This window comes from Mus musculus, chromosome 9 (genome assembly GCF_000001635.26).
Source record: "Mus musculus strain C57BL/6J chromosome 9, GRCm38.p6 C57BL/6J".
In the NCBI taxonomy this organism is placed as follows: Eukaryota; Metazoa; Chordata; class Mammalia; order Rodentia; family Muridae; genus Mus; species Mus musculus.
This window is the reverse complement of record NC_000075.6, coordinates 94,446,849-94,473,272: the sequence shown is the minus strand read 5'-3', so window position 1 is coordinate 94,473,272 and position 26,424 is coordinate 94,446,849. Positions and strand designations below refer to the sequence as shown.

Genomic DNA, 26,424 nt, shown 5'->3' with positions numbered 1-26,424 from the left:
AGCAGTGCTAAGGCATCCCTTCTGAAGATTACCTTGCTAAAATATATGTAACATGAAATTGCTGCCAGAAGCAGCCAGCTGGGAAGCAGATTCATTGTTAGCAAGTGGCTGCAGTAAACACGCAAGGAGCAGGTCCCCTTAGGGCTGCTGTGTGGGAAGAGAGAGAGGTATCTTTTCATTCTGTGGGAGGCAAAGCTACCATTTTCTGATTAAGAAAAAAAAAGAAGACGACAGGCTAGCTAGCCCTCATCATCTGTAAGGCATCATTTTGCTTTCTGCCTGTTTTCTCTTCTCTCATGTGGAACAGATAAATGAAGCTTTGGGGACCCGTACTGGGAGGAAATGATGCAGCAGCTGGAATGAGGGAGTCACAAAAAACATTCTTTGACCTTAATACTCAGGACTCCCAATGACAAGAGCCTTTTCAAGAACTTCTGTATTGAAAGGTTATGAAGTCTAACTCCAGAGTCTGCGGTCTGTACCCCTGTACTTTGTCCCTTCTAAATGTTTGCTTGCTCTTAGCATCACCTTGGAGGCTGGGGATAGAACCTTGAGATTTTGTACATGGTTTAGGATTTTAAATACTGACTTTCTCTTTTCGTGTGAAACAGTAGAGATCTTCAGATAGCTGATGCCGTCAGTCACTCAGGCGGCTTTGCTTCCAGCTGCTAAAAATAGAAACAAAATATAAGCAGAGCATTCATTCACCAAGATTCACTTTACTTTCATGAGTGACTACATCCCGTGATAGGGACTGTAAGCCGGGCAGTAGTGGCACACGCCTTTAATCCCAGCATTTGGGAGGCAGAGGCTGGCAGATTTCTGAGTTCGAGGCCAGCCTGGTCTACAGAGTGAGTTCTAGGACAGCCAGAGTTACACAGAGAAACCCTGTCTCTAAAAACCAAACATGGTGGTGACTGAGCTTAGCTGATTGACAACCTTCCTTCTGCTACTCCACTGCCCCTTTGTGGCTGTGGACAAATTATGTGGCCTTGGACTTGGTCTCTCCACAGGCAAAACGGGAAATGCAATGATATTTACTTTGTAGAAAGTTGTGAATTAAAGTCATTTTTAAATTGCTAAGAGCACTGCCTAGAATATAGACAAGCATTGAGTGCTTATTAAAATATATGCGATATTCCTCAAGGAGCCCCGTGTCTGAGTCACGTGGTTGAATTTTAGTAGAAAATAAGGGTTGAGAACTCTAGCCTTGTCATTTTTTAATTTTTTAATTTTTTGAAGCATTGTTATCTATTTTCTTGTTTGATACTTAATACTCTGATGGTGTTGCATTCAGAATGGAACCCGAGAAAACTCACTTGAGAGGTGGAAGCTTAGAAATGAAGTTTGTTTTCTGAGCCCTCAGGGAGCCTGCCAGTTGGGATGTGAATTATGTCCCCAGTGGGAGATTATACAACATTTTTATAAGATGAGAACACAAAGCAAGGGGGATCATCATGGGCTATTGCGTTGAGCAATCATATTTTGAAAAAAGGAGTTATACAAGGAGGTTAGCACTGGTGACTGGGCCTTATCTGGTCACCTGGTTTCAGGGTCCTCAGGTCAGCTTTTGCAGCCAGCTTCCCTCTGGACTCTGACCTGGAATTTAGAATGATAAGGGAACAAAGTCGTGGGACAAGCTGTAGGTAGCCAGTTAGGTCAAGACAGGGAGCATTTATGACTTTTGAGCCTTAATGTAGATAATGGATAACAGCATCTTCCCTCTTCACATTCTTCACTGGTTAACAGACAAACAGGAAACACTCAAGAAAGCAGGATAGGAGTTGAATTCCGGGGCCTGGGAGCATGAACTCAGTTTTGGCCCTGCCAGCAAGATGGAACTTGCTCCAGAGATGGCTGGACTCAGGAACTGTCCTAACAAGGGAAAGGAGTGGAAAATGCAGCCACTGAGATCTGAATCAAGCATCGTGATGATCATGGACGAGCCCTCTGAAGCTGCAAGCAAGCTCTCAGTTAACTTCCTTTCTTAATTTTCCTTGGTCATGGTGTCTTGTCAAGGAAACAGAACAATAGCTTAATGAGCATCCTAAGCAGAATAAATATGCATCTGAAAAATTCAGGTATACACTGAGAAAAATGGGGGAGTGTTGATGTCATCGGATTTTTGAAGAGCAAAGGACAATGTGACATTGATGGTACATGACATTCATTCCAGCGAATGAAACTTAGGGGCTTTAAAAAGTTGTTGAGATTTACATTTGTGATTAGCATACTATTAAATTTTGTTGGTTTTTGAGAAACTGATTTTATTATTGTTCTTTGGATATTGAAATTTACACAGTTATACACAGATGTATGTATATAATTTTATTCTTGGCTCTGCTTTTCTAAACATTACTGCTGAATACTGAGACACACTGAGAAGTAGGTAAGGATTTTTGGTTTGAGCAACAGACTGCAGCTATCCAAGAGGTCAAGATGAGACAGATCCTATGGCTACCATAGTCCTGTCGCTTTTCTGGCTTGTCTTGTAGGTTATTTGATAGTCTCTAGCTGGTCTTCTAGACTTTAACCCCATTTAATTGGATTCTGTATCATTCTGAGGTGAAACTAAAAATCCAAAAGCTTTCTTGGTTTTTGGTACATGGAGCACCTATAGTGGCCTTTGACTATCTTGCCCCTAACCTATTTCTCTAAGCCCAGGAAACACAGCAGTATCAAACCCCAGACACTTGTGTTTGGGGATGAAATAGTTCTGAGAATGAACACAGTCCTAAGAATTTGGTCTATAAAGTGAGATCTAGCCATTAATTTGGACCCTAGGATTCAAGTTATCAAATAAAATAAACAAAACATATGTAATAAAAAACATGTTTCTTGTTTGTTTTGTTCCATTGATAAATTTTTCAATAAGACTGTACACTAATTTTACTTCAATGGCATACTTTCCATGTAAAATTCCCAATGCAAGCCTATTAGTGAAGTGTCCCAAATTTAATTTAAAATATTATCACCTGAGCCAAAAATGCTAGGTACTTGTTATTTCAGCTCTCTGGATACCAAGGCAGGAGAATCTAGAGTTTGAGTTACCTTGTCTCAAAACCAAACCAAAATAAACCAACCAACAACCAACCAACAACCAACCAAGGACACAACCATGCCTTCTTTTTTCTACTATACTACAAATTATAGTAGAAACTTAATTTTTTTTTGTAGGAATGTAAATTCCCAACTCAACCAACATAACAACTTATTTACTTCAGTAACAGTATCATGGTGTTGAGATTAGAAAAAAAGAAAAAAGGACATTAATGCAAAAAACAAAACTGCTAGTTTAGCATGCAACTGGTTCTGTGGGTTTCTTCTTGTTTTCAAACTGTGTTCCTGTGAGGATTTGCAAGTGACTCTGTTCTAGAAACTACAGCCTTTGTGTGGCTGAGTAACTGCTTAGTGGTGGAATTTGCTTAGAGTGTTTCCATTAGCTTTCAGTTTGAGAGTTCATAAGAGAGCAATCTTTCAACTGTTAGCTTTTCTTGGTGGTGATCATCAATTGCCAAAAGAAAAATCTGCTTTTTCAGAGATTAAAGTAAAAAGCAAGTAACACAGTCCTCAAAATTCTTCATACTACCTATAAAAACCATCATCCCTAATAATGCCATGGATTATAACTATAACTATGTATAATTATAACTATATATGCGTGTATGTGTGTGTGTATAATCCTATATATCAATACCATTGTAATACCACCAGAACCTCAATATTTTATAAATTTCATTACATGTACTTGATAATGAGTTAAATCTTCTTTCCATCTTTGCAGCTTTTGCATTTATTTTGATATCTTTTCTAATTACAAACTATTTTTAAAATTATATAGCATTTTCTTAAGAATGTCAGCATCTAATCAAGTCTGTTTGGGAGGCTGAGGCAGGACCATTACAAGTCCTGCCTGATTCTCACAGTGAGTTTATAATGTAAATGATATTGTCAAACGGTCATCCCCAGCACTTTTTGAGAGTGTACTGTAAGACCAAGATGAGTCCCCTTATTTCAAACCCAATCATTTTTATATCAGTGTCTTCCAAGAAGAGTCTCTCTGTCTTGGGGCACGAGACCCCCTGACTCTTTCAGTGCGGGGAGAAACAAGCACCCAATCTGATGATATTTTGTGTCAATCTGTTGCTTATGTGTTCATTCACATATCAAACTCGTAAGAAAGTTTAATTCCCTGAACCCTGGACTCAATACTAGCTGCTTGCCCCAACTAGGCTCTACTAGATGTCATAAGCTGCAAATTTAATATCATCTGCTACTTTTAATTTGTTCATTTACTCTTGCTTGCTACATGATTAATTCACGTATTTGAAACCAGAAGTACAGCTTTCAAGTGTCATTCCTTGAACACCACCTAGTTCAAGAGCAGCCTAGACAACTTAGTGAGACTCTGTCTCAATGTAAAAAAAAAATTTTTAAAAAGCCCAGGAATACAACTTAGTGACTTACAGCACCCACAGAATATAGCAGTGGCCCAGGATCCATAAGACCTAGGATCCCACTTCCCCCAAAAGAAAAATAAACAAAATAACTCAACATGTCAGGACTTACATTATTGAATAGGCTCAAGTATTCAGAGCCACAGCCAGCCTATCTAGTTATTGCCTAGGGATCCATTGCCAACGTCTTTAAATCTGCTTCAAGGTTTGCAGGGCAATTCTCTTATGTGACTAAGACTAAAGCCTGTGTATTTATGTACTTGAAGCTTCACTGGAATACTGGGTCAACATAGACTTATTTCCTACACATTATTAGAATCTTTAGTTTAGTGAAAAGTCTAATGAACAAATCCCCTTTTCAGAGATTTTTGAATAATTTCAAATGGATGTTACCTCAGAAGTTATGAATTCTGTTGTTTTTAGTCTCATGCAACTTAGAACTCACTATGTAGCCAAATATAACTGAGTTTCTGACCTTCCTGCCTCTACCACGAAGGTTCTGGGGCTCCAGGCATGTACCACCATGTCCAGCAATGAATTCTGACCTATAAGTTCCACTAATATTTTATAAAATTTCTGGAAATGTGGATGATTTTGTACTCCGGTCGAATGACTCAATTGTTTTGGACTTGGATTCTGCATTGTGCTGTAAGATACCAGAATAAAATTTGCCATGGAGTGAGCCACACTAAAGTTGCAAGACACCAACTGGGGATAAGTGATGTGACCTTCTCAGAATTAGAATTGAGAAATAGCTGGGCTTCCAAACAGGCTGGGAGGCCAATTAAGGCAAAAGGTTTTTAACCTAGAGTAAACTGATCCTAAGCAATCAGCTATTTTTCTGATATTCTGGCTGCCTGACCCTACCTTGCAAAGAAAGGTTTTGTTTTTGTTTTTGTTTTCTCTTGAAATGACCGATCCACTTCATCTCTCTGTTTTGGTTTTCTTTGGTCCTTTTTAATCTATAAAAACCAGTCTCTGTTCTGCCAGTCTGAGCATTATTCTGTTTTTTTCAGAATGAAATACTGCCTATTCTAGAACTTAAAATAAAGCCAATTAAGATCGTTAAACTAAACTGTTGTAATTTTGCCCCCTGACACCTGAGAAATCAAGTGGGCACTTTTCTATGGATTCATGTAATTTTCAGATTATGAGAGTCATGTTAGAATGATATTCACAAAGGACACCCAGGTTTACAATTACAACACATTTCAATTGCAATTCATTTCAAATGAAAGGAAATGTCATGTTCTACGTGACATTTACATAAAGTGTTAGCTCTTTAGTTTTAGAGCAGAAATTCAAATTCTTGACTGGAAACAAATAGACTGCACTTGAGATTTCCATTTCATGTCCCATAGTAATTACAGAACACAGTTAGAGAGTGCAATATGAGATTGAAGAATAACTGGAAGAAAGGATTTGGAGCACTGCCACTATAAAAAAGTATTAAATGTCTGAGGTAACACTCTAAATAGTCCAACTCATACTTCCTACCTTGTATACATGTATGGGAACAGCACAATACACTTCATGTATACGTCTTCTTATTGCTTCACAATACAAAGCCATGTAAACCCAGGTACAATGGCTCACTCCTGAATCTCAGCTTTGGGGAGGCTGATGCAGGAGGATTTTGTACTTGATACTAGTCTGGCATACATGCAGAATTTCTGGCCAGCCTGGACTACAGAGTGAGATTCTATCCTCAAAAGAAGAAGAAAAAAAATCTATCTGCTAATAAACTTGTATTCTTGTTATTTATTGTTTAATTATTATTTGAAATTTAAGGACATCAAGACATGAGACTCAAATCATTAAAAACACATATATAATGAGGCAGAGATTTACTTAATTCATTATTGAGGGAGCCACCAAGAGAACACATTGTGTTAAAAGTAGATTCCAAAAAGGAGGCTGACTGTAGAATGGTACCTCAAGTACAAAACAGGAAACTAAAGTCCTGTTCTTGGGGATTATAAATGTGTATATATGTTTATATTATTTTACATGTGTGTGATGTGCCTGCCTGTGTGTGAGCACATATCTTGTATGTCTGATGCCCTTGGAGGTGAGAAGAGGGTCTTGGATCCCCAGAACTGGAATTACAGATGGTTGTGGACCTCCTGACACAGGCTGCTGGGAGCTGAACCTGCATCCCCAGCAGGAGCAGCAGATGCTCTTAACTGCTTAGTCACTTTTCCAGGTCTGTTTATATTTTCTATGGGAGGAAGTTGTTTATAACTCTACCAGGTCAAAATGATTTTTCAATTGTCAATATTCTGCAGGCTGATAACTAAGGTCCCAGAATCCTAACTCTAATCAACAGTAAGCTGTCAAACAAAGATGTATGTCTTAGCTGACCATTAGCAGTGTTCCCATAAGGCAGGAGACAGGTTACCAAGGGAACCCTCAGTCAACTCTATTTGGTGATTTGAAAGTCAAAAATTATGTTCCCACTACCTTTGCTACATGAGCACCACTATCCTTTGTGTTATGATAGCAATTGCCTATATGCTTCATATGGATTTGAACAACACTTCAGTTGTAGACATAGACTCATTTGGGCTCGACGATGCCTGGTAGGTACCTAGAATCAGACGAAAAGACCTGGCATTTCTGCCTTCCTGCTGAGTCTGTCCCTTTTGATGCCCAAACCTCTCTGTCAAATTTTACTCAGTTTTGTGTCTTATCTCTTGAACAACTGAGAAATGTTTCGTCTGGCACTCTATTAGGTTAACTTGACTTAGACTTGAATTTGAGGGAAGGGGATTTCTCTCAAACCCTATTCAAGTTAACGATTACTAGCAGCTACCATATTCAGAAATGCCAGACCATGGAAACTGAAGAAGTGGTGTTTGACTTCTAGAAGATCTTTGTTTATCATCAGAAAAGGCAGAAATATGCCTCTCCCCCCCCCCACACACCCCCTGTTCCTGATAATTCCAGCTTGTACCTGTAACCCTTCAAACCTCTGGAGGAGAGGCTGGTTACAAAAAAGCTACCCCCTCACCATCCTGTGGCCACTCATTTATCCTGCAATGCCCTTCTCGGACATTGTCCCATTGGATATACTTCCAGACCTAGACACATGGACATATGGGCATCCTGTCACGCTATAGCCAAGAACAAAGGGTCCTCCTTAGCTGCAACAACGAGCTCTCCAGCTTCAACCAATTCCAGATAAAAAGTCTTTGATTTGTACCCTAAACATATGACAACCACCCATACAACAATTAAACTTAAAAACCTAAACCACACAACATAAAACAACTTAAAAACACAACAGCTCTCATGTGGCACCTGTTTTGTCTTAGTTATAGGAACTGTGGCGCTAACACGATGAAAGAGAGTGAGAGTGGCTGATAAGATAACTTGAGCTCTTTTCTGTCCTATAGCCATCTGCAAATTTTGGCATGAGAGTAGACGTAGAGCTAATCTTCTGTGGATAAGATTTATTTATTTTTCCCAACAAAAGTGTTTTAACTAGAAATAAGCTAGAGCAATCCTTAAATATGAAATATTTATTGGAAATAAAAAAACGAGATATAAAGAGAATGTCTAATTAAGAAAGAAAGAGGAGCCAGGTGGTGGTGGCACAGACCTTTAATCCCAGCAGGCAGGAGGTAGAGGAAGGCAGATCTTGAGTTCAAGACTAGCCTGGTCAGGACAAGGCTTCACAGAGAAACCTTGCCTCCCAAAAAATCAAGAGAGAGGTGTGAGATGTGGGGAGAAGAGTAAAGAGATAACTGTATTCCTCAATTTTCCAGAATTAAAATGTTTATATTCGTAGATTTCAAACTGATAACCATTTCTTATTTCCCACCATTTTCTCTGACTCATTTCCTAAGCAAGGCCTGGGGCTCAGGCCTGACATTATTTCCTCACCTAGAGATGGCCTTCAGCTGATGAGGGGATTCAACTCCTTGCACTTATGACTCTGATCTGTAACAAATAAGAGTTACCTCTTTATTTAATTTTTTTAAAAGTTAATACACAGACTTTCAGCCATATCTCAAATGTCTGTTAAAAACAACGTTAAAAGTGGCCTGGTTGCATAGTTTCATTCTGTTTACCAGGGGTGATGGGACAAGAGGGTCGCATGGGTTCTGGAGCCTGAGGTCAGTATTCACCACACAATGAGAACGTTTCTCAAATCGGATAAGTAAGAGCAAGGAATATAGACATGATATACTGTCTACTCCTTAGCCATATCTGCTTAGAGATGTAGATTTTGTGTGGAAACCATATTGGAGAGCACCCCTCCAAGCAGCAGTCCCTAAGATACTAAAGGGATTTTCAGCATTGTTTGATCCTCCATAGGATTATGGTATTTTTGTACTTTTCCAAGCTGGTTCTTATTTCACTTTTTAGGATAACACGTTCTTTAATGTGTGAAAGAAAGATTGCCTTAAAGCCCAAGGCAGCAAACCTCACACTGTTTCCCATTTCAGCATCAACTCTACTTTCTGCTAGGCTACCACGTCTCCTATTTTGATCCACGCCTTACTGAACGGCTGCCCACCAGGGCCGTTGTTTCTAAGATGTGATCTGCCCAAGACTGCAGACCTCTAGTAATCTTTGAGATGCTTAGTACATTGGAATAATTTTTACAAAAACCTTCCTGACCTGCCTGAAGAGGGGAACCTAGAAGAAACCTGTAGGGATTCAAGGTTGTCAGTTTAGTGGAAGGCTAAGGAAGTCTATTACAGGTACTGAGTGCTTCTGTAAGGTTTGTTCTTAAATATTACCTCCATCTAGCCTCTCTCTCTCTCTCTCCCTCCCTCCCTCTCTGTCTCCGTCTCTGTCTCTGTCTCTGTCTCTGTCTCTGTCTCTGTCTCTCTGTGTGTGTGTCTCATCTACTCCCTTCCTTTCCCCCTCCCTCCCTCTTCTCAGGTCTCCCCTCCCTGACTGGTAGGTGAGATTTCATACTATCTAAGGCATTTGAGAGAAGTCTGTTAAGGCTGGGCTCTTTCATCTCCTCTCTGCCCACATTCCATTGATACCAGAGTCTATCTGGCCACCATGGAACTTCTGCCCTAGAAAAACATAGTTTGGTTTTCTTCTTAGGTGTCTGTGATGTCCTAGAAACCATCCGTTGTTCAGAGTGGGACTCTTTACTTGACAATAGAGCAATGATGTGATTATTTTCCTGGGTGTTGACAGAAGACCACCAGGGCGGGGGTGGTGGTGGGTGGTGGAGGAGGAGGTCACTTGGAGCTGCACAGGAATGAAAATGGCATAGTTAAAAAGATTATGAATGAAATCGCCATGGAAAATACATTAGTTGGGAGAGGAGAAATTAGAGGACAAAGAGCAGAATAAATAGTCACAGGAGAGAGGCTTACTTCATGTGTTCTTAAATAAAAGGATGAATACGCACAGACAGAAACCTGCTCTTGAAAGGCTTTCTGGACGATATTGTGAGGCTTTCCTAGTGTTAATGGAAGACCTATCTGTAACAAGTTAGCTGTTCTTCCTTCCCTTCCAGTCCCCTTCTCTCCCCACCCCTCCCCTCCCTTGCCCTCCACTCTGCCTTCCTCTTCTCTCCCCTCCCCTCCCTTCCCCTCCCCTGACTTCCTCTCTTCCCCTCCCTACACTTACCTTCCTCTCCCCTTCCTCACCCCCCCTTTTTTCTGTTTCAGGGACTGTTCTGTTCCAATTCATGCCAATACCACATCACTTCATGCCAGTTTGGGGCTGGTGACATAGGTCACTTTAGGGGCTGAAATGTTGAGAGTTGACTATTAGTTTCCAACCTGTCAATTCAAGAGCCTTAAGATGTTTGTTTTGAAAATATAGTGAAATAAAAATTAAACATAAAAATTGTGAAAGAGGTCTTATACTTGTAAAAAGAGATTCAACTCTCCACTGAAAAATGAAGACATTAAAAAAAATCAAATAAACAGTTTGTCTTAGGGTTTTACTGCTTCGAAGAGATACCATGACCAAAGCAACTCTTATCAAGACAATACCTAATTGGAGCTGGTTTACAGGTTCACAGGTTCAGTCCAGTATCACCAAGGAGGGAGCATGGCAGTGTCCAGGCAGGTATGGTGCAGGAGCAGACTTCTACATCTTCATCTGAAGACTGCTAGCAGAATACTGACTTCCAGGCAGCTAGGATGACAGTCTTAAAGCCCATACCCACAGTGACACACTTCCTCTAATAAGGCCCACCTACTCCAACAAGACCACACCTCCAAGTTGTGCCACTCCCTGGGCTAAGCACATTCAAACCACCAAAGAGTTGAAACACAAATGAGTCAAATGTTCCTTCCTGAGAAAGGAGAGAGGTGTGCTGGAGAAATAGAACCATGGCCATCACTCCAGGCACTGAATCTTAGGATAAGTTTGTTATGGAGTCTCTGACTTTGGAATGCTCAGCACATATAGCCAAAGTTCTGTGAGTTACGGAGGGCACCTCTTGCTAGCATTGCCTAGTAGTGAGGTCTTTAGCCAAGCTCATTGCCCTTTCTATGCCATTTCCTCATATGTGATACCTTGGTCTGTACAACTTAGCTACAGGGAAGCTACATGTGTGGGAAGCTCAGAATAGGCACACAGCCATGATCGTCAAATTGTTAGTTCTTTCCATCTTGAAGAGTCATTTTGCTTTGCTTTGCTTTGCTTTGTTTTATTTTGTTTTGAGACATCCCCGATACAAAATCCAAGTTGGTATTAAACTTGCTGTGTAATCCAATCTGGCCTAAACTTCAGGATCCTCCTGCCGCTGTTCTTCCATTACAAGAATGAAAGGTTTGGCTTTAACATGCTACTTGGCTCTAGCATTCTACTTTGCTGAGGACACAAATCCCGCTCCGCCGCCGTTTAGGACTGATGCCCTGAGATGATGGACAGCTGGAGACTGTGGAATTATCTGGATCTAGAGGAGCCAGGGGTTTACTGGATACCTAGCTGATTTCTGCATGATGTTTAGAGTGTGTACAGTACATTTAGTCCTGAGAAATCTTCATTTAGCACATTTTACTTCACCAATGAAAGTTATTTTCTAAACATCATTTATGTTTGAGACTATCCTAGGGACGATTTCTATGGAGATCTGAGGGAGTTTTCGGACCCCTAATGCAATGTAGGTTCCTGGCTGGAGTCTCCTAATACTAATAAGCATCTTTGGACATAGACTAAAGTTAACGCACACACATCCCGCAGTGTTTATCCTTAAAGTAAATGAGTGTGGAGATAATATGACCACTTAGCAAGTGTCGACTGATGTTTAGGACACAAATCATCTCTGATCCCAGAGATTCCTGCTAAGCTCAGCTTTCACTCCAGACCCAACTGGCATGTTTATAAATCATGGCCTATGTTTAATATTTTTTTCCAATTTTTCTCATTACCAATCAAGCTGCGCTGAGTTAATTTGGCCATTGCGGTAGTATTCATACAGTAAAATATTATTACAGAAGATAGTTTATATGATAAGAAATCAATCATGTGAGTCCTACAAAGAATTTCAAATCTCATTAAATCGAAGTTACAATTTTTCACATTCATGCAGAGAATTCTCTTAAAGGGAAATGTTAAGAGCAGATTGGAGAGAGCTGTGGTATGATCCATAACATGCATACTTCTGAGAAAGAAGAAATGGAGATTTGAAAAGTGGCTTTCAAAATATAGGAACATCAATCCATAGGCCATGTTGTCTTCACATAAAATAGTCTATGAGGGCAAAGCATAAGTGTGTGAAAAATGTTAAAGAAATCAAAGTCAATGGATTAAAAATGTAGAATGAAAAGCCAAATAGAAATTTCATAAATGTTTTATTTATGTTTAAATAGTGATAGATTTCTATGAAAAGCACAAAGAGAATACAGTTTTAAGATGTCAGTAGCTCATTCTCCTATTACTAACATCTTACAGAACCCTGGTTGTGTATTTTTCACAATTCAGCAATTAGTTCTAATAGAATATCAACAACTAAATCTGGGCTCCACCCCAGTTACCCTAGCTTTTAGTGTAGTGTCTTTCCCCTGTCTTAAACACTATAGTACATACTTCTCTCAGATGCAAGGGGTTTTTATACCTGACTCTGTTTTACATGACCATGACTGGTTGTATTTCAGGCATCTTGTATATTCCTTTCACTGGGAGTCACCTCATGATTTTCTCATGATCAAACTGGACTCTCAAGTTTGGTAGGGAAACCTCAGGAATCCAGTGCCATCTCATTAAGTCCTGACTAGGACAGACGGTGGACACACTGTGGACACAGGTCCTCAGTATCATGGTGACCTTAGTCATCTGACTGAGACGGTGTTTGCCAGGTTTCTCCTCTCCTCTCTTCCAATACCAATATCCTTTTTAGAAGACTGTCAGTGTGTGCAGCCTACATTTTAAGGAACGGTAGAGACTCTTAATCCTTAACAACTATAAAGTATAAATGCATGAAAATTTACATACCGAAAGGAATATTTTTTTTCACTTAAGTATATAGTGTGAAAACATTTTTATGCCAGTAAGTGTATTTCTACAAGATGGCAACAGCTGTAGTAATTCTATGGCACTAATTCCCTGCCATCTACTCAGCTGTCCATAGTTGGCTCTGTGAATACAGGGACTCAGAGATCGAAAGCCTGAGACACAGAGTTGCACTTATTGGAACCACAGGTTCAGTACAGAAGACCTCAGGGCAAAGTAGTGAACCTCGATTTGAGTCCCTAACAGGCAGACAGGGTGCAGACAGGGTCATCCATTTCTTAGTTCTATCATCTGATTCTTAGTTCTATCATCTGATAGTAAAAATCAAGACACCATGCTAATATTTAGTTGTTTCAAACACCTTTAATGCAGTCTAGATGCAAAAGAGACATTGGACAGTATCCAATATTTTCCGAAGTCAATACTTCAGAAAGGAGCCGGGCATATGGAAGGCTGAGTACTCTTGCCGGACCTGGCTTCTGCTGATTGCGTCATTTACAGTAGAGCAGAGGTTATCTTGAAGTCTCTTGCTAAGTAGATGTGCAATCATTTCTGTATCAAGAGCAGATAACCTCATTTTATGGCTCTGTTGGGCATTAACTAATTTTAAATATAACCTAATCATCTCATCCTAAGATTTCTTTGTCAAGTTGCCCACTTTGTCAAATGCTCTTTGGACCAGTTTTGAGATGTTGGGATTTATTCATTAAATAACACATCCAAATCTTTAACTCATGCTCAGTTCATATTTGCTCAAGAGACATGATTCGTCTTTCTGGCAACTGTCCTTCAATAATACCATATCATGTATGTTATTCTTATTGGTATTTAAGTTCTTCTGTATAAGACCCTGAAACATATGTATGATGTTCTAGCAGAGCATCCCTTGCTCTTGGTTGAGTTTTCTGTGTCACCTAATGGTACATTATCCTGTATCATAATCTTTCATTTTAATTGGGTATGTATTTCATTTACATTTCCAGTGCTATCCCAAAAGTCCCCCACACTCTACCCCACCCACTCCCCTACCCACCCACTCCCACTTCTTGGCCCTGGCGTTCCCCTGTACTGAGGCATATAAAGTTTGCACGACTAATGGACCTCTCTTTCCAGTGATGGCCGACTAGGCCATCTTCTGATTCATATGCAGCTAGAGACACGAGCTCCAGGGGGGTATTGGTTAGTTCATAATGTTGTTGCACCTATAGGGTTGCAGATCCCTTCAGCTCCTTGGGTACTTTCTCTAGCTCCTCCATTGGGGTCCCTGTGATCCATCCAATAGCTGACTGTGAGCTTCCACTTCTGTGTTTGCCAGGCCCCGGCATAGTCTCACAAGAGACAGCCTTATCTGGGTCCTTTCAGCAAAATCTTGCTAATGTATGCAATGGTGTCAGCGTTTGGAAGCTGATTATGGGATGGATCCCCGGATATGGCAGTCTCTAGATGGTCCATCCTTTCGTCTCAGCTCCAAACTTTGTCTCTGTAACTCCTTCCATGGGTGTTTTGTTCCCAATTCTAAGAAGGGGCAAAGTGTCCACACTTTGGTCTTCGTTATTCTTGAGTTTCATGCGTTTAGCAAATTGTATCTTATATCTTGGGTATTCTAAATTTCTGGGCTAATATCCATAATCTTAATGAACATGGCCTGTAAATGTGCTAATTTGATTATATGCTTAATTAAGACTTTCCATTTTTTGTCTTTTTTGCAAAAATGTGAATGTAACTGAAAAATGCAATTGTAATAATCTAAAAAAGCTAATGTTATCAGGCAAATATTGAAAACATTACTGGATCTGATTTCTGCCCTAGGGTTTGACTTTACACAGAGGTTGAAAATCATAGCTCATGGTCCAGACTGATTTGTCAACTGCATTAGTTGATAAGGTTTTATTGACTTATAGTTATGTCTGTCTTCTATTTGTTGCTTCTAACTGTTTTGTGCTGTATCTATAGAGCTGAGTGGTTGCAACAGAAGCCTTCTATCTCACAAGGCCTAAAATATTTAATTTTTGTTTTCTAACAGAAAAAAATGTAAACCTTTAATTTTGTCTATAATTTTTCATATGTTTGGTTAGTACTTTATTACTAGACAGAAGGCATTAGACAGCAAGTACCCCTTAGTGGCAAATTCTATTCTTTTGTTTTATAATGAGGATGCTTTTAAAATAAACCCTAACTACCCCTATTATTTTATTGCTCAACATTAGTATTTATCAAATGGGATATTCTTTGAGCAAGTCATTCACCAGCCAGTCTTATATAATCAAGCTTTCTAAAATATTTAAATTATCCTGTTGACAGTGGGCTCTAAGTCATAACATATTTCGCTGGGCCAGACTGGCACGTAGTCACCTGCCTTAGGCACATAACGACTTTGCTGAGTGAGGACCTAAGGCTCTTTTGTCAGTTTGTTCTCTGCCTCGTCTATGAAGAAGCAATGACATAAGGAGATGTGTTCTGGGTAGAATTTATGAAGCTGTACTTTGCTAAGTGAGTTTTTGGACAGAAGCGACAGATTTCATATTAATGTAAGGATAGAGAAGAAATGCAAGCTTTCAGAAATCTTTTATTTTCACGAATCAGTGATTACTGGAAAGGGAAACACTATTGCACAGTGTCATGTATTTCCTGTCTTTAAAACTCAGCTCAGGCTGACGGTCACTTGATTAGTTCTAAATTCACTTAACCATTTTCTGCCTACAATTCTTTTATTTACTTATTTTTTTAAAGCATGAATAATTCTGTTGGCTCTCGCCTCTACTGAAAAGCTTCCATTCTCTGTTCTGGGCTACATGCCTTCTGGACAGATGCTAACCAAGGTCTTCTTTGGGCCCAAAAGGTTGAGTGATGCTTATAGATAAAGTGCACAAGAGGATGACATGGAGAAAATGTCCTTGTACTCACCTTTCTTTCTGTCTGACAATAGACCTGAATGTGAAGAAAATTAGCATACACACTTACAAGAGATGAGGCAGGGCATCTACAAGCAACTCATGCATATGAGGAACAGATCCTCAACTCCAGGGTGATGGTTATCAGCTTCAGGGCAGTCACCAGTGGACCTGGGGCTTCCTACTAACCTTGAATTTCTAGTGGCCCCAGTGGATTTCTTACCCGCACTGACTCCATGCTTCCTTATTTTCATGCTGAAGGGAGAAATCTTGGTTGGGGTTATCTAGCATCTGGATGTCTGAGTCATTTGGATTTATATAAGTTTCTAGCCCATTTTGATAATTATATTTGATAATTGATATGATTCCAATTATCATTCATATCTGTAGAACCCTGGTTTTGGACTCAGATAGTCTCGGGGGTTGAAAATGTTTAGGAAATGAAGTTGAAAGCTGCATCTGAATTGAACCTGTACAGATATTTTTCCCATCATTAATCCCTAAACAATAGAGTGTAGCATCTACTTACGTTGTATTTGTGTGACTCTGAGTATGACAAGCTTCTTGGAGTTGATTTAGAGTACACAGAAGGATACCAGTGTGTTCCGTGCAAACACATAATTTGATATATGGGACTAGAGCACCTGTGGATATTTTTGTCTCCCACAAACATACTAAAGGAGGTCTATATTCATAGTTTGTTCCTTCCATGTAAGAGCTTTGGCATCTGCTGGGAAATACCTTAATAGTTCAAAGTCACCAAAGTGACTGGCTTTTTGTGAGAACTGGTATGCTATCTTTTAAGATTTGTCAATTTCAGGCTCACACTGGAAACCAGGGACCTTACAGTAGTTTGCCTTGCCCACTGTCTGCCAATTGAGACTAAGGCTTCAAGTCAGGCTGAAGGATTTTAGTCCGTAAGTCTTTTTTTTTCCACTCAGAGAGGACATGGTGAAGCTAGGCAACAATCCATGGACTTTGAGCCTTGAAGAGAGAAGCATGTGGCCTGTGCTTGCCAACAGGCTCCGATGCCAATCCAGTGGCGGGGCTGAGTTCACCCTGTCAGTCTTGCAAAATCAGACTATTTATTTGCTTAATTGGGAGAGTGAGGTAATGCCTTGCTAAGTAATAGTTACAAAACTCATCTGGGTAATTAAGATAGTCTTTGTTTAAAGAGGCAAATGCAGGAGCTATAATCAGACCCGTGCTGGTGCAAAGAGGGGAATTCTGGACGAATCCGTTGCTCTCTCCTCTCTCATTTCCGCTCTGCTAATTCCCTCATTTTTCATTGCCTAATGATGCAGCTTAGCTCCTGTTGACTTGACCCCTTCCTTCTGTTTCTGTTAAAGTTTAACCTGGAGATGAGTACTTTCCATTCAGCTCACAGAATGTAGATTTTCAATTGGGCTTTAACATATTTTTCAGGAGCACACACACTCAGCTTTGGAGACGAGTCATTCTTGAATGTTGGAGAACAGAGAATCAAGCAGTCTTTGTCAACTCAGAATCTCTTTTTCATCCTTGCACTGGTATGCTTAGGGAGATTAAGATAATGCCTATAGGAGAGTCCTAATGTTAGGTCATAAAGGATACTTAAACTTGACAATAACAAAACGTAAATTACATAAGAAACAAAAAAAGGAATGACAGGTAATTTTCTAAAGTCAATGATATGGACCAGCTTGAAAATGAAGGTTATTCAGATAAAGGCAGCTTGGGCAGCTTGCAGACACAGTGTTTGAGTTTTGTTCCTGTCGGGCAACTCTCTGAAAGGTGCCAGGTCTAATGGAATTTAGATAAAGACATTCTCATTTCAGCTGAATTTCAACATTCCTCGGTGTCTGATTCATTCCTGTACCATCATCAAGCTGATAGAATTCCTGAAGTGCTTCAACATTTTTAACTGTCTCCGTTCCCGGGGAAACTGTCACAGCATCTCAACCTCGGGGTTAGCAGAAAAGGGGGAGATTCATAGTCACGCTAGGCAGGTAGCTTGAGAGACACCGACAATGGAGATTTCCAGTGCAATTACATTCAGAGTCAACGTGAATCAGCTGAATTGGGTATCTTCAATGTGTGGAATTGATGCAGCTCAGAGAAAGCTTCCACTTTAGCCTCAGAATCTTTCTCTCACTGTCAGTATAGTAATTAGGGAGCTGTGTTGAAGAGCATGGCTCAAAAATAAAATAAAATAAAATAAAATAAAAACCACCTAGGACTTTTGGTGAGATGGTCAACTAGCTTTTTTTTTTTTTTCCTTCACTGTGATGCAGAGTGCACAGGGCATGGTAAGAATCCTAGGATGGACAGGGAGTGATGAAAGAGCAAGCCAGGCAGAGCATGAAAGGCAGGCAAGTTGGGGCAGTTCACTGCAGTGTGGGCAGGGGTAGCGAATGGATGGAAGCTGTATTACTTTTCTATTACTATGATAAAATACTATGGCCAAGACAAGTTCTAGGAAAAAGACTTTATTTGGGCTTAAGGGATCCGAGTTCTTGATGACACAGTAAAGGTGTAGTGGCTGGAGCCCAGAAGTTGAGGGCTCACATTTTCAAGACACAATCACAAAGCAGAGAGCAAACTGGATATAAGGATTTATTTCTTCCAACAATGCCGAACCTCTTAAGTCCCCCCAGATACTGTCACCAACTGGGAAATGAATATTCAAATGCCTGAGATTATGGGGGAGAGGGGGGCATCACACTCAAAGCATTACAGATGCAGTGGAGGAAAAGACTAAGTGAACAAGTGTCAGGAGAGCTCCAGGGACATGCATTCTGTAGTCTCTATACTTACATCATAGCATGGACCAGCAACAGTAGCATCTGGAGGCATCATCACTCTTGTAAGACCCAGACACATAGAGGCAGCATGGCCATTTCAAAAGATCCCTAGGGACTTGGTTGCACATGGAGGCTGCAAAGCACTGTACTTGTGAGACAAGATCTCATGCGGTAGGCCTGGATAGCCTTCAGTCCTCAATCCTTCTGCCTCCACTTTCCCAGGGTTAAAATTACCCAGCTGGGGCTCTTTCTTTCAGTAAGGATCAGCCGCAAAACTCTGTATTCTCTGGAGGTCATTTGATACATATTTAGGGTGCCCTCAGCAGCACAGAGTCACTAGCCAAAGAGAGAACTGAATTAAGACCTAAGGAATATCATGTCACTTAGTGGCTATTTTAGCAGAGAAGAAGGAAAACAAGCCTGGCTTACTGCTGTTGGTGAGAGTGTCTGTCTTATTTAGGGTTTCTATTGCTGTGATAAAACATCATGATCAAAAGCAGCTCGGGCAGGAAAGGATTTGTTTCAGCTTATACCTATCAGGTCATACTTACTCTATCACTGAGGAAAGTTAGGGTAGGTACTCAAGGCTGGAACCTAGAGGCAGGAACTGATACAGAGGCCATGGCGAAGTGCTATTTTTAGTGGTTTGTTCTCTAAGCCTTTCTCGGCTTGCTTTCTTATACATTCCAAGACCACAGTACCAGGGGGTGGCAACATCTTCACTGCTCTGGTCTCTCCCTTATCAATTATTAACCAATAAAGTGCCCCATAGACATTCCCACAGGCCAATCCAGTATGACCATTCTTCTCAACTGTCTTTCGATCTTCCCAGATCGTTATAGTTTGTGTCATTGATAAAACTAAGCAGCACAGCGTCTTTGGTTTATTAGAATATAGAGTATCTGTTAGCAATAGTTAAGCAAGGGTAGGAACATGCAAGACTAGGAAATTTAGAAGCAAGTGCCACAGAGCTAAAATCGTTATCTTTGTGAAATTTTAGATTATTGGTTATGTTAGGACAGCACAATGTGACTTAGGTTTTATAGAAGATGGAGAGAACTTAGAATCAGTGAAGGGACAGCTAGTTCATAAAAGATCAAACTGAATGCCAAGACCAGTTACAGACAGACTATGCATGGAAAGCAAATCAGATACGTAGTTTCTGGACGACAGATCCCGATGGGAAAAGCCCTTTTCTCCTTTTGCTGGGTTGGAAGTTAATCTCAGGATCCCACACCTGGTGGATCCATATGTGTTCTACCACTGGACAGCATCCTAGTCCTTGGGTTCTTCATGATCAGGGTGGGGCTGAGCCAGGGAAGGGAAGTCATCTGTTCCCTCACACCTACTGAAGGTGTCACCACAGTGAGTGTTGGGGAAACACCCATTCACAAGCCTCAGCCACAGAGTATGTGGGCTGCTTTGCTAGACAATGGCAAGATCACAAGATTTTCCTCCTCTCCAGTTCAAGAGAAGGCAATTAGCAATAGGACAAAGCTGCCTGTGACTGCTGAAGGAGTCTAAGAGCTCCAGTTCACCAGCAGAAAAGGAAAAAAGTGAGAGCAAATAGGTAAAATCCTTCCAGGTCACCAGGGGAGGGTTGGGGAAGGCTTTGTTTTAGTCTCATGATCCTTAGGATATATATTTTAAAAGCAGATTTTGTATTCATCTGTCTCTGGCACTCATTTACGCAGAACATGAACCTTCAAGTTTGCTCTTCGACGCCTGTAAACAATTTGGCTTGCAGAAAACACCAGCTGTACTATTAAAATCTCTTCTGCTTACATTCCTCACGGTGTCCTAGTTGCCAAGTCTTGGTGTCCATTTAGCTCTATGATTCTGAAGTAGTTGAAGGGTTTTCATGCTGTTCGATTTCAGCATGACTGATGAAAATAACAGTCTTCCCTGCATTGTGCTTAGTCCATTGGTTAATGGAGGGAGGCTTCCTACACGGGGCTGCCTGTAGTAGCATTTGAGTCAAGTTGGCCTCAGTCAGCCTTCAGAAGTAGACAAAACTTTGTGGGTTCTTCACCCCTATTATTGGAAAGTGCAGGTCCTCAAAGCCTTCCCCACTACTGTGAGAAAAGTCCAAAGGATTGCAGCGTTCACATCTAGACTTGTTGACATTATACAATGTGCCACAATTCTTCTTTTAAAAAAAAGTAATATTAATTTTTGCTTATTGTGTAAGCAAAATTTTTGCTTATATATTTTGTTGTATGTTGTATGTGCACCAGAACCCACACAGCCCCCTAGAACTGGACTCACTGGTGGTTGTGTGCTGCCATGTAGATTCTGGGAACTGAACCCAGGCCTTCCAGAGAACACACAGTGCTCTTAATAGCTGAGGTATCTCTTCACCCTGCTGCAATTTTCTTAAACAAGCTTTCTCCTTTGTCTTGATTCTAACACCCGTCTCTGGCTAATTACGGTTAGTTTGAGGCTATTTTGGGGTACACAAAGGGAAGGAGTACGAGGATGAGTGTAGAGGAATGAGGACCTTGTCCTCATGGAGAAGCCGTAAGAGAACTGGGAACGTTAACCAGGAAGGGTTGTCTCCTCAGTGGAGGAGAGAAATCAAATACCTGCCTTCCATCCTGAAAGCTGAGAGTGAAGTTGGCTAATGACCTGGTGACCGTTTTGCTATCTAAATGGACAGACCTCACCCACCTTTTGCTATAGAGATAGAGCTCACCCTAATTCCCCAGAGTAATCATCCCAGACTCTTCCCTCCCTTGACCATTACCCATCCTTAGGGGAGATGTCCCATGTACTTTCCAGCCTGCTGACCTCTACATCAGGGACCACTTTAGATTCTAGGCATTTTAGGCAGAGGATCTACCCTCATGATCACATGTGTGCTTTAAGAGTTTCTTTGTAATCACAATTTAAGCTTTATTGAGCACCTGGGGTTGGAATTATGGAAATTATTGTTGCCTGGAGACCTCTTTTCAAATTCTATTGTGTTTAAACATGCCTACAGTAAACTTCCTAGTATTAGACTCCCTGAAGAAGTCTGATTGGTATTAGCTAAGTCAATCTGCTTCTGTTATCATTCTTCTCTCTCAGTGGGATTCCTTTCCGTTTGTCGCCTGCAGAGACCCCCCTCAGATGAGGATGGCTATTGTTTGTTTTCCCAGTCAGATACCAGACTTCATTTAGGGAGCAAGGGTGTGGGAATTTCAGGAGTGCAGAGGCAGATGAGCCCTTTGCCATGATGGTCTCCTGCAGCTTCATTTAAACCTCAAAGGTTTTCATGTAGACATTGTAAGTCATACATAAATTTGAGAAGTGACACCTGAGAGCCAGTGGGATTTTTGGCTTTTGCATCAGAGCTCTGGTTTCACACTCCATTTTCTCTCAAAGGCACTGGGCACCTAGAAGCAGCTTCCTTCTATGAATCTAACATCTCACAGGTTGCATAGCAAAGCAGTTGGCTTTTATTCCTAGCAGCCTTAACATCTCGGATGTTTGCTCTTGGGAATCCTGGTCCAGTTGTCAGGAATGAAATATTCTCCCTCTTTGACATCAGGTAAAAGTTTAAAATATTGATTAACACTTCAATAACATTTAAAGAGAAGTTGTGGCTTTAAAAACAATGCAAGTCCGAAAACTCACTGACCAGTCTTGTAGGACTTAGCTCAGAAGGCGCCATTACCAGAGAATGAGTGAACACACGCATGGGGAAGGGTTTTCGGACTTGGCAGATATATTTCTGAAGCCTGTTGACAACCGAACCAATAGAAAAAAAAAGTGTGCAAAGTATCCATTAACAGTTCTATTAACCGTCCACTTCAGTAAAGACATCTGGAAACCTGAATGTAGGGATGGAGGCAGAAATCCAGCATAGTGGAAAACTGGCTTTTAATAAAGGAGGAACCAAGATTTCTAAGCAGAGTATTTTTGCACATTACAGACTCCGCTGTGCTTTCAGTTTTGTTACAGAGGTGCAGATATGTCTGTGGGATGGACGTGTTCCCTCCTTTGGCTTCATGGTTATAGTTAAAAGGCATATGAAGCCATAACTATGAGTTGTTTTTGAATTCATGTTTCATTGTAGAGCTTCTTAACTTTACAAGTTTTATTAAACTGGGTTGTTCAACTTTATTTTCATGCAAGTACACTGTGAGTGTAATTTAGTATATTCTCCCCCAATTTATTTTCTTTCCTTTCCTTTTTCTCTCCCTGACTTGGTAGTCTCTTTTATTTCACCAGAATAGACCGCTTCTCTTTTACTTTTATGTCTGTAAACAAAAGATTGAAAAATATAAGCTAGCCAAATAGCTGGTGTGTTCCTGTAATCCAGCCCTCCAGAGCTTAAGGAAGGAGAATAGAGCATTTGAGGTCAGCCCGGGCTACGTAGTGAGACTCTGTCTCCCAAAGCAAAAAGACAACAAGAAGACAAATAAAACAACAAAAACAAAGCCGAGATCACAACAGGGCCATCCTAGCTGACACCGATTACTTTTATTGCTGCCAAGACAACATTTCAGACACAAGCGATGTTTTTAAGGGAGGAAAATTGAGTTTAGCGCCCTGTCTGGGGGCTCGTGTTCATCATGGCTGGGTGTGAATGGTAGATTCAAGCTGGTCCATGGCGATGGGAATCTGTGTAGGCAGTGAGCTGCTTGTTACATGGTAGGGACCAGGAAGCAAAGCGAGCCCAGGAGGGAGGGGGCAGTGACAGATAACAAAGCTTCATTTCCCCGCCCCAAGTGCCTTTGAAAGTGTTGTGTTTGTTATTAATAACATTTTCAATCCTAGAAACAAAGTTATTTTTTATTCTTAATTTTAAAATTTGCCCTCCCATCCTTGCTGTAACTTTTACTGCTGCGTTTTCTGTGTTTTTCCTTCCATGGAGGCAGAGTGGGAAAGAGTGAAAGTTTCTATTCCGATAACAGTTTGGGCATACTACTATTTCCAGGTAGATACTGTTTTTATGTCAAACCCTCAGTCCTAGTTTGGGAAGTGAGACACACACTAAGCAGCAGGGCAGCAGATTGCCTTTCTTTCTTTCTTTCTTTCTTTCTTTCTTTCTTTCTTTCTTTCTTTCTTTCTTTCTTTCTTTCTTTCTTTCTTCCTTCCTTCCTTCCTTCCTTCCTTCCTTCCTTCCTTCCTTCCTTCCTTTCTTTCTTTCTTTCTTTCTCTCTCTCTCTCTCTCTGTCTCTCACTCTCTCCTCCCTCTCTCTTTCTCTCTCTCTCCCTCCCTCCTCTCTCTCTCTCTCTCCCTCCCTCCCTCCCTCCCCCTCCCTCCCTCCCTCCCTCCCCCCCTCTCTCTTTCTTTCTTTCTTTCTTTCTTTCTTTCTTTCTTTCTTTCTTTCTTTCTTTCTTTCTCTCTGTCTCTCACTCTCTCCTCCCTCTCTCTTTCTCTCTCTCCCTCCCTCTTCTCTCTATCTCTCTCTCTCCCTCCCTCCCTCCCTCTCCCTCTCCCTCTCCCTCTCCCTCTCTCCCTCTCCCTCTCCCTCTCTCTCTCTCTCTCTCTCTCTCTCTCTCTCTCTCTCTCTTTCTTTCTTTCTTTCTTTCTTTATTTCCAGTAGTTACCCCTCCTGGTCCCCCCTCACAAAGTTCCTTATCCCATTCCCCTTCCACCTTGCCTCTGAGAGGGTGCTCTGCTTCCCCCACCCTTCCCTGGGTATGCTGCTTAATTGGTGACTCAGTCTCTGGGAGTTCCCTGAGTTCCTGGTTTTTTGAGACTGCTGGTCTTCCTATGGGGTCTCCCTCTCTTTCAGCTCCTTAAATCCTTCCCCTAATTCCTACATAGGGGTCCTTGACTATAGTCCAATGGTTGGGGGTAAGTATCTGCTTTTGTCTCAGTTAGCTGCTGGTTGGACTTCTCAGGACAGCTATGCTAGGCTCTTACCTTCAAGCACACCATAGCATCAGTAATAGTGCTAGGCCTTGGAGCTTCCTTTTGAGATGGATCTCAAGTTGGGCTGGTCATTGGACCTCTTTTGCCTCAGTCTCTTCTCCATTTTTGTCCCTGTAGTTCTTTTAGACAGGGACAATTCTGGGTGAGTGTTTTTGACTGTGGGATGGCAACCACGTCTCTCCACTTGATGCCCTGTCTTTCTACTGGAGATGGACTCTATAAGTTCACTTTCCCCCATGTTGGGCATTTCATCTAAGGTCCCTTCCTTTGAGTCCTGAGAGTCTTTCACTGCCCAGCAGATTGTCTTTTAATGAGAACAGTTCATCCTGGGCTAAAGACTCTAAGACCCATTTAGAACCCACACCCATTGCCACTCTTTGCTTCATAGCTGGGAGCCGTTGTCTAGGTCATTCAGCACTGGGTCAAGTCTTAGTTTTGGTAGACAGTGGATTTGGAAATTTAGGTTTTAAAACCAGAAGCTTGCATCCATTTTTGTTCTTTTATTTCTGAAGTTATTAGAAAGGAAGAGACACAGAAACCTTACTTCTGGGGTTAATTGTGAAGTTTCTTTTCTACCCAGCTAGATTTTCCACCACAGAATGAGCAGAAAGTCCAGAAAGGAGATTGTGTGGACTTGAACAGGTGATGATCCACTCCACAACAATTCCCCAAAGACTCAGCATAACCTCCCTGTGGCTAGGTTTAGCGCAATAGAAATCTTAGAAACATTTTTTCTAACATTCCTCCTTGATTTTCCAGGGGTTATTAATTGAAATTTCTTTTTTCATAATCTATGGTTATTTTATGTAAAAATAACTTCCTCCTATTTGTCACTACAAGCAATCTTAGATTGTTCAAGCAAGTTATTTGAAATATATTTGAATTGTGAAATTGGCTTTAATATTAGTAAAAGTGTTAGTGTTGATGGGTAGCCTATGGCTAACATATGTGTAACATTTATAGTTTTTTCTATTAAAGTAACATATACACATGGTAGAAATATTGAAAAACTTTTATAAAAACATAATAGAAATTGTATCTCTATGTGGAAAAGTTTAATAGAGTTTCTTTAAAAGTATATGGCCCTTTCTATTTTTAGATTCTATAAAATTTTAAATTATACTACATAGTTTATATATATATATATATATATATATATATATATATATATATATATATATAAGTTAACATATTAACCAAGTGTGGTGGCATGTGCTTATAAACCTAGCACTTGGTAGGTAAAGGCAAGAGGCAGGAGGGTCACTGCAAGTTTGATGCTGGTTATGTTACAGAGTGATCCCTAGTCTCAAACATGCAGAGACAACAAAAACAAGAACAAAAATATTTTACACGAACTATTTCCTGCAGATTTCCACATTATGGATAGACCGGCAATGCAGTTCAGTTGTAAAGTGCTTGCCTAATGTCTGAGACCCTTGATTAAACCCACAACACTGTAAAAACCAACTAGCCAACCCTCCAAACAAAAAGACCATTATAAACAAATGGAGAACTTCCCAAATAGGACAACACACCATTTAATTAACCACTGATTTCAGTCATTTTCATGGTTTCCATTGTCCTCCTGTCACAATTCTGTGGGATCGTTTCACCCCATGTGTTCAGTGTCTTCCTAATATTTGCTTTGAATGTATTCCTAGAGGTGAAGTTCAGTGATCAGCCTGTGTGTTCTGCTCTAAGTTATTTCACGAGGTCTACATCGGTGGTTAAGAGGACTGTGACTTACCTAGGTGATTTCTTTATAAACAGCTTTAGAGTTCATTTTTGGGAGCAAACACAGAGGCAGGATGGCTTTGCTTCTTGTTGGGCATATAAATAATGCCACACATCTGTCACCATCCAGGACATGTAGACTGAAATGTATTCCTAAAGCTAAGATGGATGCTGTCACATAGACTTTTTCAGGGTCAATTGGGACCAAATGAGAACATGGACATATTAAAATCTTATCAGAAAACAAG

General features: G+C 40.7%; 1 long non-coding RNA gene across 1 annotated transcript; it reads left to right on the top strand.

The window, feature by feature from the left end:
- Positions 1-36: 36 nt before the first annotated feature.
- On the top strand, positions 37-2,187 carry Gm46148. Its single transcript, XR_001779353.1, has 3 exons — positions 37-167; positions 308-474; positions 1,750-2,187. It is a non-coding gene; the product is annotated as a predicted gene, 46148 (long non-coding RNA).
- The last annotated feature ends 24,237 nt before the right edge of the window (positions 2,188-26,424 follow it).